A 17733-nucleotide genomic window follows, 5' to 3' on the forward strand; every position below is an offset into this window, starting at 1 on the left:
TCTTTGAAGAGTCCGAACAGGAGCCGATAATAATTTTAGTATCTTTGAAGAGTCCGAACAGGAGCCGATAATAATTTTAGTATCTTTGAAGAGTCCGAACAGGAGCCGATTCTGGAGGTTCTAACGTTTTCGTCTCAGTTTATTGACTTTAGGAAAATGTTTACAACTCAGTACCTAATTTATTGTCAGCAGTTGAAAAGAAAATGACGGGTCAGCGCAATACTGCGTTAAAGCTCACACTCACTGAAGCTTTTATTTAAAATACGACGCACTTGTGTCCTCAGGACTTCTAACGAGCATTCTGGCTATTCTATTAAGAGCCACAGCTTTTTGTGTGTCAAAAGCCACTAAACTACTGCCGATATACACTCTTTTCTTCAGATAAAAGCCATTCACTAAACCACTTAAGGCAAAGAAACTGATTTGAACGAAGGTTCTTGAAATTATAAGTGTAAGCGTGTGACTGAAACATAAACGAGTTTGGGTTAACTGTGACAAACACAAGATATATCTGATAAATACGAACTGGTGTTATGTTAAAAAAAAAAAGGCCTTGCATTTGGCTATCGTTCTAAATTCTATGTAGACAGTTTTGAACGTTCATACGTTTTTCAGATTATGAGGACCACAGAAACGTGAGGCCTGTCAGTAAAGCAGTTAACCCATACTCCTTGTTCTCTTACACGTGTGTGCTCTTGTTAGTACATAGAACAAATCATTGGTCATCAGCGACAAAATTCTTAATCTCAACAGCTCCAATAAAGTTCATATACAGTCCTTAATAATTTCGGATTAACTGACCACAAGAAATATTGCGTCTTGCCCTCTGCTACTTCCTGCATAATTGCTTTGTCCGTCTCTTTGCAAAGAATACCTGAACACTATCACTTTTATATATCCCTACATTTAAAATTATGGACTGCGTCCTTTGGTATCAGGTTTCGAACCTCGGACTTTACGATCCACGGATGAGAGTAGTAATCATGAAGACAGATCTTGCTCTATACGGGCGTTGAGTAAATATTGATTTTTGTGTTCAAATAAATAGATCACTTGGGGCACCATCAGTTTGATGAAACATTGTAGACGATTTGTATTAAAGCTACAAACCTATATGTATTAGAGTTACAAACCTATTTGTATTAGAGCTACAAACCTATATGTATTAAAGCTACAAACCTATATGTATTAGAGTTACAAACCTATATGTATTAGAGCTACAAATCTATATGTATTAAAGCTACAAACCTATATGTATTAGAGTTACAAACCTATATGTATTAGAGTTACAAACCTATATGTATTAGAGTTACAAACCTATATGTATTAGAGCTACAAACCTATTTGTATTAGAGCTACAAACCTATATGTATTAAAGCTACAAACCTATATGTATTAGAGTTACAAACCTATATGTATTAAAGCTACAAACCTACATGTATTAGAGCTACAAACCTATATGTATTAGAGCTACAAACCTATATGTATTAAAGCTACAAACCTATATGTATTAGAGTTACAAACCTATATGTATTAGAGCTACAAACCTATATGTATTAAAGCTACAAACCTATATGTATTAGAGTTACAAATCTATATGTATTAGAGTTACAAACCTATATGTATTAAAGCTACAAACCTATATGTATTAGAGTTACAAACCTATATGTATTAGAGCTACAAACCTATATGTATTAAAGCTACAAACCTATATGTATTAGAGTTACAAACCTATATGTATTAGAGTTACAAACCTATATGTATTAGAGCTACAAATCTATATGTATTAAAGCTACAAACCTATATGTATTAGAGCTACAAACCTATATGTATTAAAGCTACAAACCTATATGTATTAGAGCTACAAACCTATATGTATTAAAGCTACAAACCTATATGTATTAGAGTTACAAACCTATATGTATTAGAGCTACAAACCTATATGTATTAGAGTTACAAACCTATATGTATTAAAGCTACAAACCTATATGTATTAGAGTTACAAACCTATATGTATTAGAGCTACAAACCTATATGTATTAAAACTACAAACCTATATGTATTAGAGTTACAAACCTATATGTATTAGAGTTACAAACCTATATGTATTAGAGCTACAAATCTATATGTATTAAAGCTACAAACCTATATGTATTAGAGTTACAAACCTATATGTATTAGAGTTACAAACCTATATGTATTAGAGTTACAAACCTATATGTATTAAAGCTACAAACCTATATGTATTAGAGTTACAAACCTATATGTATTAGAGTTACAAACCTATATGTATTAAAGCTACAAACCTATATGTATTAGAGTTACAAACCTATATGTATTAGAGCTACAAACCTATATGTATTAGAGTTACAAACCTATATGTATTAGAGCTACAAACCTATATGTATTAAAGCTACAAACCTATATGAACAAGCTTAAACATTCACACAGAATTGTTAGTATGACAAGCGGATTTGAATCCAGACAGAGAAAATCCAGTTCTCTTTAATTCACAGTGAAGCTAAAACATTTTGAGCATGTCCCACCAATTAGCCGCTCATATTGCGAATTTAAAGGTTTGTTGTTCGCGTCCCGTTGTGACAACACACTCGTTCCGTTTCTTGACTAATATATCGAGTAATAAACAGGGTCTGTTGATGAACGATTTAGCTCTATATGAGGAAGGATATGTGAAACCACTTTAATTGTTACTTGAGGAAAACAAGGTGAAACCAGTTCAATTGTTATTTGAAGAATTGTTTGTTTGTTGGTTTGTTTATAATTTCGCGCAAAGCTACTCGAGGGACATCTGCACTGGCTGTCCCTAATATAGCAGTGTAAGACCACACTAGTCATTACCACTCACCATCAATTCCTGGGCTACTCTTTTACCAACGAATAGTGGGATTGATCGTCACATTATAACGTCTCCACGGCAAAAGGGTGAGCATCTTTGGTACGACGGGAGTTCGAACCCGTGACTTAGATTGTAACTGGAGTGCCTTAACCACCTGGCCATGCCGGGCTTGCTTGAAGAAAACAAAGTGAAGCCATTTCTGACGGTGTGAGTGCTCAGACATACCGCTCTGCCTCTGGGGGGCGACATAATATAATCAAAGATCTGTCTTTAAACTGGTTGTTCGTCAATGTTTCCCTACGGAAGTTAGAGCGAAGAGCTTACGTTTATTTTTGTGCATTAAGTAAATATATTTTAAGGAAACAGAAATTCGTTGAAGGACAAAGTTTTTACACAAGCACTGCCACGAGACACTCTTGAAACCAGAGTTCTTAGATCAATGTTATTTTATTTCTTATTCCATGGCTCTTGCTTCTGTTTGTTTGTGTTTTGAATTTCGCCTAAAGCTACGCGAGGTTTATATGGTTTAGCCGGCCCTAATTTACCAGTGTTACGCTAGATGGAAAGCAGATAGTTATCACCACCCACCGCTATATCTAGGACTACTCTTTTACCAACGAATGGTGGGATTGAACTACCACTGTAAGCCCCCTACGCTGAAAGGGAGAATATGTTTGGTGTGACGAGATCGAACCCGCGACCCTCAGATTGGGATTAGAGAGCCCTCTACTCTGGGCCGTGGCACATGCATCATGTTAGGAAGAAACAGAAACTTTAAAAGTTGAAGCCAATCTGTGATTTTATTAAGAGTTGGAAGTAACATTATTCATGTCACTGAGCGACAGTGAAGTCGTTATTACCGACAAATACACAGGTAGTAAAGGCTTAGGTTTCAACAAGCTAATCATATATGGAAGTAGAAGCCACGTGATCACGTTTTTTCTCTCACTATTTACAGGTAAAATAATGAAGCCGAATTCAATTAGAAACGGTTCACTTGTTTCTCTCGCAGCCTATTACCACGGCCACTGGTCAGTAGTAGCCAATAGTTGCTCATCATTCTACCGAATGGTCATTTCCCAAGGGAAAAGCTATCGATAACAGAGTATCAAAGTTCATCGTGGTTTATTCTCGAAGGCAGGGATTTCGGTCGAGAGTTTTATAGATGATTCAGCTCGAGTTAGTTCTGATAAGGAAACAAACGTAGCGGTTACACATATATTACTCTCTTGGAAAACTAGAGAGAATTCATAGAGGAATTCGAAGCCTGGAACTAGACAAGAAAGTAAATAATTAAAAACAAAATACCGAAATTAGTGACGTAAGTGAAGAAATGAAAAATACACCAATGAAGTAAAACAAAAAGTTGTAAGATACATGAAGGAAAGGAAAGGAAAGTTTTGTGGTAAACGTAAGATGAGTAAGATAAGTCATGATAATTCATGAAGTGTGTTTAAAAATACAAGAAAAATACAGCGTGAAGCGAAACATGAGAAATATAAACTGTAACATGAAACACGAGAAATACAGATTGTAACATGAAACATGAGAAATATAAACTGTAACATGAAACACAAGAAATATAGATTGTGAAGTGAAACACAGGAAATATAAACTGTAACATGAAACACGAGAAATACAGATTGTAACATGAAACATGAGAAATATAGACTGTAACATGAAACACAAGAAATATAGATTGTGAAGTGAAACACAGGAAATATAAACTGTAACATGAAACACGAGAAATACAGATTGTAACATGAAACATGAGAAATATAGACTGTAACATGAAACACAAGAAATATAGATTGTGAAGTGAAACACAGGAAATATAAACTGTAACATGAAACACGAGAAATATAGATTGTAACATGAAACACGAGAAATATAGACTGTAACATGAAACACGGGAAATATAGACTGTAACATGAAACACGATAAATATAGATTGTGAAGTGAAACACAGGAAATATAAACTGTAACATGAAACACGAGAAATATAGATTGTAACATGAAACACGAGAAATATAGACTGTAACATGAAACACGGGAAATATAGACTGTAACATGAAACACGAGAAATATAGATTGTGATGTGAAACATGAGAAATATAGACTCTAACATGAAACACGAGAAATACAGATTGTAACATGAAACACGAGAAATACAGATTGTAACATGAAACATGAGAAATATAGACTGTAACATGAAACACGAGAAATACAGATTGTAACATGAAACACGAGAAATACAGATTGTAACATGAAACACGAGAAATATAGATTGTGAAGTGAAACACGAGAAATATAGATTGTGAAGTGAAACACGGGAAATATAAACTGTAACATGAAACACGAGAAATATAGATTGTAACATGAAACACGAGAAATATAGATTGTGAAGTGAAACACAGGAAATATAAACTGTAACATGAAACACGAGAAATATAGACTGTAACATGAAACACAGGAAATATAGATTGTAAAATGAAACACGGGAAATATAAACTGTAACATGAAACACGAGAAATACAGATTGTAACATAAAACACGAGAAATATAGATTGTGAAGTGAAACACGGGAAATATAAACTGTAACATGAAACACGAGAAATATAGATTGTGAAATGAAACATGAGAAATATAGACTGTAACATGAAACACGAGAAATACAGATTGTAACATGAAACACGAGAAATATAGATTGTGAAGTGAAACATGAGAAATATAGACTGTAACATGAAACACGAGAAATACAGATTGTAACATGAAACACGAGAAATATAGATTGTAACATGAAACACGAGAAATATAGATTGTGAAGTGAAACACAGGAAATATAGATTGTGAATTGAAACATGAGAAATATAAACTGTAACATGAAACACGAGAAATACAGACTGTAACATGAAACACGAGAAATACAGATTGTAACATGAAACACGGGAAATATAAACTGTAACATGAAACACGAGAAATACAGATTGTAACATGAAACACGAGAAATATAGATTGTGAAGTGAAACACGGGAAATATAAACTGTAACATGAAACACGAGAAATACAGACTGTAATATGAAACACGAGAAATATAGATTGTGAAATGAAACATGAGAAATATAGACTGTAACATGAAACACGAGAAATACAGATTGTAACATGAAACACGAGAAATATAGAATGTGAAGTGAAACATGAGAAATATAGACTGTAACATGAAACACTAGAAATACAGATTGTAACATGAAACACGAGAAATATAGATTGTGAAGTGAAACATGAGAAATATAGACTGTAACATGAAACACGAGAAATACAGATTGTAACATGAAACACGAGAAATATAGATTGTGAAGTGAAACATGAGAAATATAGACTGTAACATGAAACACGAGAAATAGAGATTGTAACATGAAACACGAGAAATATAGATTGTGAAGTGAAACACGGGAAATATAAACTGTAACATGAAACACGAGAAATACAGACTGTAATATGAAACACGAGAAATATAGATTGTGAAATGAAACATGAGAAATATAGACTGTAACATGAAACACGAGAAATACAGATTGTGAAATGAAACATGAGAAATATAGATTGTGAAATGAAACATGAGAAATATAGATTGTAACATGAAACACGAAAAATATAGACTGTAAAATGAAACACGGGAAATATAGATTGTGAAGTGAAACATGAGAAATATAGACTGTAACATGAAACACGAGAAATACAGATTGTAACATGAAACACGAGAAATATAGATTGTAACATGAAACACGAGAAATATAGATTGTGAAGTGAAACACAGGAAATATAAACTGTAACATGAAACACGAGAAATACAGACTGTAACATGAAACACGAGAAATACAGATTGTAACATGAAACACGGGAAATATAAACTGTAACATGAAACACGAGAAATACAGATTGTAACATGAAACACGAGAAATATAGATTGTGAAGTGAAACACGGGAAATATAAACTGTAACATGAAACACGAGAAATACAGACTGTAATATGAAACACGAGAAATATAGATTGTGAAATGAAACATGAGAAATATAGACTGTAACATGAAACACGAGAAATACAGATTGTAACATGAAACACGAGAAATATAGAATGTGAAGTGAAACATGAGAAATATAGACTGTAACATGAAACACTAGAAATACAGATTGTAACATGAAACACGAGAAATATAGATTGTGAAGTGAAACATGAGAAATATAGACTGTAACATGAAACACGAGAAATACAGATTGTAACATGAAACACGAGAAATATAGATTGTGAAGTGAAACATGAGAAATATAGACTGTAACATGAAACACGAGAAATACAGATTGTAACATGAAACACGAGAAATATAGATTGTGAAGTGAAACATGAGAAATATAGATTGTGAAATGAAACATGAGAAATATAGATTGTAACATGAAACACGAAAAATATAGACTGTAAAATGAAACACGGGAAATATAGATTGTGAAGTGAAACATGAGAAATATAGGCTGTAACATGAAACACGAGAAATTCAGATTGTAACATGAAACACGAGAAATATAGATTGTAACATGAAACACGAGAAATATAGATTGTGAAGTGAAACACAGGAAATATAGATTGTAAAATGAAACACGGGAAATATAGATTGTGAAATGAAACATGAGAAATATAAACTGTAACATGAAACACGAGAAATACAGATTGTAAAATGAAACACGGGAAATATAGATTGTGAAGCGAAACGTGAGAAATATAGAATGTAACATGAAACACGAGAAATACACATTGTGAAGTGAAATTCGAAAGAGACAGACTGTAAAATATAAAACCCGAAACAATGCGTGTGTAGTAACACCTGAGTAAAGTAACACCTGAGTAAAGTACATTATATTTTAAAGTAAAAGAAAGAAGTTTGAGAAAAACTGTGTAATAAAAGAAACAATCATTCCTTTTACATTTTGTTTACTTCTGACATGTATGATCGTATTCTATTTGTTATTTGATTAATAAACAACAACGAAATACACATGTATTCGTAGAGTCTTAACAACAACGAAATACAAATGTTTTCGTAGAGTCTCAACAACAACGAAATACAAGTGTATTCGTAGAGTCTCAACAACAACGAAATACAAGTGTATTCGTAGAGTCTTTCACAAAAAAATTATTGAGACAAATTGAGGGCGCTTAAAATGGAAGATATATTTGCATGTGCTTTTCAGAAAGCTAAGAAATTTTAAAAATAGTGTTTTCCTAACCGATAGCGCCATTGACAGAGTATCAAATAATAAGTGAATTATTTCTTCAGAAGAGTGCATTTTATTGGTTCGTTGTTTCAGTAATTATTATACACTAACCGAATGTAATTTTAAACCGATAGACTAAAGGGATATAGCTAGTTTGCAGCACTTTCCGCCAATTCTTTGTTATTTTTTAACCAACTGGTTTGCTATGCCTGTTTATTGCGAAGGCGTGGCCCAGAGCTTAGCCTTCTGAACTGATAATTTAAAATACAATGACCGACTTGTATTTTGAACTCAGCGTTTACATTTTTGTGGATATAAGATATTTCTTTTCTACTGTCTTATTTTTATCTTCAAATTACGATTTGGCCGTCATATATAGAAGTATTCAACTTGAACGTAAGCGGCAGCCTTCACAAAATCGTACAATGTTACCAGTGTTTCTTCTGCCTTCGAGGGTCGAGCTCCGAACGTGGAGACTTTATAGTTTTGGCAGTCATTCCTGCTGTTCGGTTAAGGCTATCAGCACAGTAGGCGAATGGTGCTGCTGAATAGTTGTCCACTCTCAGTGTCGTTCGAACTGTCAATACAAAAGTTTATTAAGACCGTTGCGGAGTTTCTACTATGTTTATGTTTATTGTGATAATAAACCTGCACAGTATTCTTTCTTTCATTATTCTCTCTATCGTGATTTTATCACATTGCCTTCTTCTTTCACTCTTATCATTTACAGTAACATATTAACTAAGATATCATGAGTTTCTGTGTCACAAGGTAACCAATGTATAACAGAACAACTTACGCTTGTCTATAAAGATTGTTTGTTTTGAATTTCGGGCAAAGCTACACGAGGGCTATCTGCGCTAGCCGTCCCTAATTTAGCAGTGTAAGACTAGAGGGAAGACAGCTAGTCCTCACCACCCACCGCCAACTGTTGAGCTACTCTTTTACCAACGAATAGTAGGAGTTACCGTCACATTATAACACCCCCACGGCTGAATGGTGGAGGGGGATTCGAACCTGTAATCCTCGGATTACGAGTCGTGTGCCTTAATCACCTGGCCATGTCGAGCCAGAGGAACTAGGACGTGTTTCTTTTCTTCAAATGTCTACAGCTGGTATCAAGAAATGCATTTAATTTCTTTAAATGGACGACATTACGAAATGTAACGACTTCTCGACATATATCTTAAAGCAGAATTAACTTTGGTTGTTTTTCAGTCAGAAAACTTTAAAAATAAAACTACATCCGTAAATTCAATATCGTATTTATGACGTCATTATAGCATACCCTCCTCTAATCACTTTCCGTTGTATAAGATTTTGTCTTCTTCACGTGTTGTTATCATTCTATGTCAGTTTCAAAAAATTACGAGACTTCATGGTTTGATGAGTCACCGTTTAAAAAATGTTCTTTTCTATAATTAAATTATTAATATTCATGAATATGTATTTGAACCTACAGAACTCAGTATTTACATTTTGTGGATAAACTATATTTCGTTTCCACTGTCTTATTTTCATTTTACGATTACGATTTTACCATCATACGTAGAATTATTCAAATTGGACGTCAACAACAGCCTACATAAAATCGTGCAATATCTCTGGCTTTCTGTCTTCTCTGTCTTTGAAGTTAGTCATTGAATGTCAACAAAACGTTTGTGATTATAGAAAACCTTGAGATATAATTTGTTTTTTCTTTCTTTCGTGGTGATTGTGTGTGGGGGATATTTTGAGTGTGGGGGGGATATTTTGAAATATCAAAGTTTAAGAACTCGCTTTTCACCATCTGAAAATGAGAATCCATGATTTATTAAACCAACGAAGAAATTTGTTCCTCTTCTTCTAAGTTACATTTTTTATCACAAAGTTTTCTTTTGATGGTTGTACTGAGTGTCTATATTACTGGGTGTGTTGTTTTTTTTTTTTGGGGGGGGGGTTCAACTGAGTGTTTATACCACAGGGTTTTTTGGTGGTTGTACTGAGTGTTTATACCACAGGGTTTTTTGGTGGTTGTACTGAGTGTTGTGTAAATAACTTTTCTAGTGTTATATGTTTACTTCTGGTGACGACATAATAAGTTTTCTAGTGTTATATGTTTATTTCCGGTGACTACATAATAATTTTTCTAGTGTTATATGTTCATTTCTGGTGACGACATAATAAGTTTTCTAGTGTTATATGTTTATTTCTAGTGACGACATAATAAGTTTTCTGGTGTTATATGTTTATTTCTGTTGAACACATAATAAGTTTTCTGGTGTTATATGTTTATTTCTGGTGACGACATAATAAGTTTTCTGGTGTTATATGTTTATTTCTGTTGAAGACATAATAAATTTTCTAGTGTTATATGTTTATTTCTGGTGACGACATAATATTTTTTCTAGTGTTATATGTTTATTTCTGGTGACGACATAATAAGTTTTTTAGTGTTATATGTTTACTTCTGGTGACGACATAATAAGTTTTCTATTGCTATATGTTTACTTCTGGTGACGACATAATAAGTTTTCTAATGTTATATGTTTATTTCTGTTGAAGACATAATAAATTTTCTAGTGTTATATGTTCATTTCTGGTGACGACATAATATTTTTTCTAGTGTTATATGTTTATTTCTGGTGACGACATAATAAGTTTCTTAGTGTTATATGTTTACTTCTGGTGACGACATAATAAGTTTTCTATTGTTATATGTTTATTTCTGGTGACGACATAATAAGTTTTTTAGTGTTATGTGTTTATTTCTGGTGACGACATAATAAGTTTTTTAGTGTTATATGTTTATTTCTGGTGACGACATAATAAGTTTTTTAGTGTTATATGTTTATTTCTGGTGACGACATAATAAGTTTGCTAGTGTTATATGTTTATTTCTGGTGACGACATAATATTTTTTCTAGTGTTATATGTTTATTTCTGGTGACGACATAATAAGTTTTTTAGTGTTATATGTTTACTTCTGGTGACGACATAATAAGTTTTTTAGTGTTATATGTTTATTTCTGGTGACGACATAATAAGTTTTTTAGTGTTATATGTTTATTTCTGGTGACGACATAATAAGTTTTTTAGTGTTATATGTTTATTTCTGGTGACGACATAATAAGTTTGCTAGTGTTATATGTTTATTTCCAGTGACGACATAATAATTTTTTTAGTGTTATTTGTTTACTTCTGGTGACGACATAATAAGATTTTTAGTGTTATATGTTTATTTTTGTTGAAGACATAATAAATTTTCTAGTGTTATATGTTTATTTCTGGTGACGACATAATAAGATTTTTAGTGTTATATGTTTATTTTTGTTGAAGACATAATAAATTTTCTAGTGTTATATGTTTATTTCTGGTGACGACATAATATTTTTTCTAGTATTATATGTTTATTTCTGGTGACGACATAATAAGTTTTTTAGTGTTATATGTTTATTTCTGGTGACGACATAATAAGTTTTCTGGTGTTATATGTTTATTTCTGTTGAAGACATAATATTTTTTCTAGTGTCATATGTTTATTTCTGGTGACGACATAATAAGTTTTTAGTGTTATATGTTTACTCTGGTGACGACATAATAAGTTTTCTATTGTTATATGTTTACTTCTGGTGACGACATAATAAGTTTTATAGTGTTATATGTTTATTTCTAGTGACGACATAATAAGTTTGCTAGTGTTATATGTTTATTTCTGTTGAAGACATAATAAATTTTCTAGTGTTATATGTATATTTCTGGTGACGACATAATATTTTTTCTAGTGTTATATGTTTATTTCTGGTGACGACATAATAAGTTTTTTAGTGTTATATGTTTACTTCTGGTGACGACATAATAAGTTTTCTATTGTTATATGTTTATCTTCTGGTGACGACATAATAAGTTTTCTATTGTTATATGTTTACTTCTGGTGACGACATAATAAGTTTTCTAGTGTTATATGTTTATTTCTAGTGACGACATAATAAGTTTGCTAGTGTTATATGTTTATTTCTGGTGACGACATAATAATTTTTCTAGTGTTATATGTTTATTTCTGGTAACGACATAATAAGTTTTCTAGTGTTATATGTTTATTTCTGGTGACGACATAATAAGTTTTCTAGTGTTATATGTTTATTTCCAGTGACGACATAATAATTTTTTAGTGTTATATGTTTACATCTGGTGACGACATAATAATTTTTCTAGTGTTATATGTTTATTTCTAGTGACGACATAATAAGTTTGCTAGTGTTATATGTTTATTTCTGGTGACGACATAATAAGTTTTCTATTGTTATATGTTTACTTCTGGTGACGACATAATAAGTTTTATAGTGTTATATGTTTATTTCTAGTGACGACATAATAAGTTTTCTAGTGTTATATGTTTATTTCTGTTGAAGACATAATAAATTTTCTAGTGTTATATGTTTATTTCTGGTGACGACATAATATTTTTCTAGTGTTATATGTTTATTTCTGGTGACGACATAATAAGTTTTTAGTGTTATATGTTTACTTCTGGTGACGACATAATAAGTTTTCTATCGTTATATGTTTATTTCTGGTGACGACATAATACGTTTTTTAGTGTTATATGTTTATTTCCAGTGACGACATAATAATTTTTCTAGTGTTATATGTTTACTTCTGGTGACGACATAATAATTTTTCTAGTGTTATATGTTTATTTCTAGTGACGACATAATAAGTTTGCTAGTGTTATATGTTTATTTCTGGTGACGACATAATAAGTTTTCTATTGTTATATGTTTATTTCTGGTGACGACATAATAAGTTTTCTAGTGTTATATGTTTATTTCTAGTGACGACATAATAAGTTTGCTAGTGTTATATGTTTATTTCTGTTGAAGACATAATAAATTTTCTAGTGTTATATGTTTATTTCTGGTGACGACATAATAAGTTTTCTATTGTTATATGTTTATTTCTGGTGACGACATAATAAGTTTTTTAGTGTTATATGTTTATTTCTAGTGACGACATAATAAGTTTTCTATTGTTATATGTTTACTTCTGGTGAAGACATAATAAGTTTTCTATTGTTATATGTTTACTTCTGGTGACGACATAATAAGTTTTCTAGTGTTATATGTTTATTTCTAGTGACGACATAATAAGTTTGCTAGTGTTATATGTTTATTTCTGGTGACGACATAATAATTTTTCTAGTGTTATATGTTTATTTCTGGTAACGACATAATAAGTTTTCTAGTGTTATATGTTTATTTCTGGTGACGACATAATAAGTTTTCTAGTGTTATATGTTTATTTCCAGTGACGACATAATAATTTTTCTAGTGTTATATGTTTACTTCTGGTGACGACATAATAAGTTTTTTAGTGTTATATGTTTATTTCTGGTGACGACATAATAAGTTTCTAGTGTTATATGTTTACTTCTGGTTACGACATAATATTTTTTCTAGTGTTATATGTTTACTCTGGTGACGACATAATAAGTTTTCTATTGTTATATGTTTATTTCTGGTGACGACATAATAAGTTTTTAGTGTTATATGTTTACTCTGGTGACGACATAATAAGTTTTCTATTGTTATATGTTTATTTCTGGTAACGACATAATAAGTTTTCTAGTGTTATATGTTTATTTCTAGTGACGACATAATAAGTTTGCTAGTGTTATATGTTTATTTCTGGTGACGACATAATAAGTTTTCTATTGTTATATGTTTATTTCTGGTGACGACATAATAAGTTTTCTAGTGTTATATGTTTATTTCTGGTGACGACATAATAAGTTTTCTAGTGTTATATGTTTATTTCCAGTGACGACATAATAATTTTTCTAGTGTTATATGTTTACTTCTGGTGACGACATAATAAGTTTTTAGTGTTATATGTTTATTTCTGGTGACGACATAATAAGTTTCTAGTGTTATATGTTTACTTTTGGTTACGACATAATATTTTTTCTAGTGTTATATGTTTACTTCTGGTGACGACATAATAAGTTTTCTATTGTTATATGTTTATTTCTAGTGTCGACATAATAAGTTTTCTATTGTTATATGTTTATTTCTAGTGACGACATAATAAGTTTTCTAGTGTTATATGTTTATTTCTAGTGACGACATAATAAGTTTGCTAGTGTTATATGTTTACTTCCGGTGACAACATAATAAGTTTTTTAGTGTTATATGTTTATTTCTGGTAACGACATAATAAGTTTTCTAGTGTTATATGTTTATTTCCAGTGACGACATAATAATTTTTCTAGTGTTATTTGTTTACTTCTGGTGACGAAATAATAAGATTTTTAGTGTTATATATTCATTTCTGGTGACGACATAATAAGTTTTTTAGTGTTATATGTTTATTTCTGGTGACGACATAATAAGTTTTTTAGTGTTATATGTTTACTTCTGGTGACGACATAATAAGTTTTCTAATATTTTATGTTTATTTCTGGTAACGACATAATAAGTTTTTTGGTGTTATATATATTTATTTCTGGTGACGACATAATAAGTTTTCTAGTGTTATATGTTTATTTCGGGTGACGACATAATAAGTTTTCTAGTGTTATATGTTTATTTCTGGTAACGACATAATAAGTTTTCTAGTGTTATATGTTTATTTCGGGTGACGACATAATAAGTTTTCTAATGTTATATGTTTATTTCTGGTAACGACATAATAAGTTTTTTAGTGTTATATATTTATTTCTGGTGACGACATAATAAGTTTTCTAGTGTTATATGTTTATTTCGGGTGACTACATAATAAGTTTTCTAATGTTATATGTTTATTTAGGGTGACGACATAATAAGTTTTCTAGTGTTATATGTTTATTTCTGGTGACGACATAATAAGTTTTTTGGTGTTATATATATTTATTTCTGGTGACGACATAATAAGTTTTCTAGTGTTATATGTTTATTTCGGGTGACGACATAATAAGTTTTCTAATGTTATATGTTTATTTCTGGTAACGACATAATAAGTTTTTTAGTGTTATATGTTTATTTCGGGTGACGACATAATAAGTTTTCTAATGTTATATGTTTATTTCTGGTGACGACATAATAAGTTTTCTAGTGTTATATGTTTATTTCGGGTGACGACATAATAAGTTTTCTAGTGTTATATGTTTATTTCTGGTAACGACATAATAAGTTTTCTAGTGTTATATGTTTGCTTCCGGTGACGACATAATAAGTTTTCTAGTGTTATATGTTTATTTCTGGTAACGACATAATAAGTTTTCTAGTGTTATATGTTTGCTTCCGGTGACGACATAATAAGTTTTCTAGTGTTATATGTTTATTTCTGGTGACGACATAATAAGTTTTTGAGTGTTATATGTTTATTTTTGGTGACGACATAATAAGTTTTCTAGTGTTATATGTTTACTTCCGGTTACAACATAATAAGTTTTTTAGTGTTATATGTTTATTTCTGGTAACGACATAATAAGTTTTCTAGTGTTATATGTTTGCTTCCGGTGACGACATAATAAGTTTTCTAGTGTTATATGTTTATTTCCGGTGACGACATAATAAGTTTTCTAATGTTATATGTTTATTTCTGGTAACGACATAATAAGTTTTTTAGTGTTATATGTTTATTTCTGGTGACGACATAATAAGTTTTTTAGTGTTATATGTTTATTTCTGGTGACGACATAATAAGTTTTCTAGTGTTATATGTTTATTTCGGGTGACGACATAATAAGTTTTCTAGTGTTATATATTTATTTCTTGTGACGACATAATAAGTTTTTTAGTGTTATATATTTATTTCTTGTGACGACATAATAAGTTTTCTAGTGTTATATGTTTATTTCTGGTGACGATATAATAAGTTTTCTAGTGTTATATGTTTATTTTTGGTGACGACATAATAAGTTTTCTAGTGTTATATGTTTATTTTTGGTGACGACATAATAAGTTTTCTAGTGTTATATGTTTACTTCCGGTGACAACGTAATAAGTTTTTTAGTGTTATATGTTTATTTCTGGTAACGACATAATAAGTTTTCTAGTGTTATATGTTTGCTTCCGGTGACGACATAATAAGTTTTCTAGTGTTATATGTTTATTTCCGGTGACGACATAATAAGTTTTCTAATGTTATATGTTTATTTCTGGTAACGACATAATAAGTTTTTAGTGTTATATGTTTATTCTGGTGACGACATAATAAGTTTTTAGTGTTATATGTTTATTCGGTGACGACATAAGAAGTTTTCTAATGTTATATGTTTATTTCTGGTAACGACATAATAAGTTTTTTAGTGTTATATGTTTATTTCTGGTGACGACATAATAAGTTTTCTAATGTTATATGTTTATTTCTGGTGACGACATAATAAGTTTTCTAGTGTTATATGTTTATTTCTGGTGACGACATAATAGTTTACGCTTATTTCTCTTATTCTTACGGAGATTTTTTTTGTTTGTATGTGTTTTAACACACAGCTACAAAATGAGTCATCTGTTTCATACTGTGCGAACCACGGATATTGAAATCCCATATCTAGTAGTATAATCGCACAGATATACCGTTTTGCTACTGGATTTTTTAAAATTTTAAACTGCACGAGTTTAATATTCATTATGACATCATTGTTTTGTTAGTTCTTATTTGTCGTTGAGCGCAAAGCAACACAATGAGCTCTCTGCGCTGCGACCACCACAAATACCAAAACTTGGTGTTTAGTAGTTTGAGTTGTATTACATACGCTTTGAGCCATTTGAAAGATGGGGCGCAATTTTGTTGGTTTTGCTCTAAGCCACACAAAGGGCTTCTGTGAGTATCCCTTACTTATCTTGAAGCGATTTTATAGAGGAAGGCAGCTAACCCTAATCTGGTCGCTTACGGATTTAGCTGGAGTTCATGTTACGGACTCATAATTTTAAGGTTAATGCTTGTTTTTATCTTTTGAAGCAACGAGTTTCGAACCATATGTTTTTGGATTCCCATTTCGGACTCTATCTAATAGTCCAGGTTTGGCCATTTTATTTAAGTGACAACTTGTTCATTCTATTTTAAGCTCTATTTACTCAAGTTTATAAAACTATTAATTTAAAAAGGGGACATTGAAATCGTTGAAACGAGTACAACAACAAGTTGGAGATAATTCAGTTGTTGTTTCCTTTTTTAAGTCCCTAACTGTAGGCCTTAAAATATAATTCCACTCTTTTATATTAATAATTTCTACTAATCTTGTGGTTTAGGTTTTATTTCCATATGCGACAAATACATAATTTTAAGCTGCATACGCGTATGTGTTCAGCTGAATTTCACGTGCTTTTCAACAGTTTACTGCTATATTGATTTTTTTCCCCACCAAACCATCACACTGAACTTATTCAAAATAAATTCTTTCTTTCTATTATTATTTCTTATAGAATTAATAAACACGTGTTCTAGTATGCAAGTACAACAAACAAAATTTAAAGTTGTTCTCAAACAAAGAACCAGCTTGAAGGCAAAGATTCTATCATTACAGTTTTAATCTCCAGCTTCTGTCAGTTTCACAATGTAATGTAACAAAAGATGAGCAGCAACAAAATAATCTTATCAGAACGGGTTTATGTTTCTTCCAAGATAACTGACCCAGCATGGCCGGG

This window comes from Tachypleus tridentatus, unplaced genomic scaffold (genome assembly GCF_004210375.1).
Source record: "Tachypleus tridentatus isolate NWPU-2018 unplaced genomic scaffold, ASM421037v1 Hic_cluster_2, whole genome shotgun sequence".
Taxonomy (NCBI): domain Eukaryota; kingdom Metazoa; phylum Arthropoda; class Merostomata; order Xiphosura; family Limulidae; genus Tachypleus; species Tachypleus tridentatus.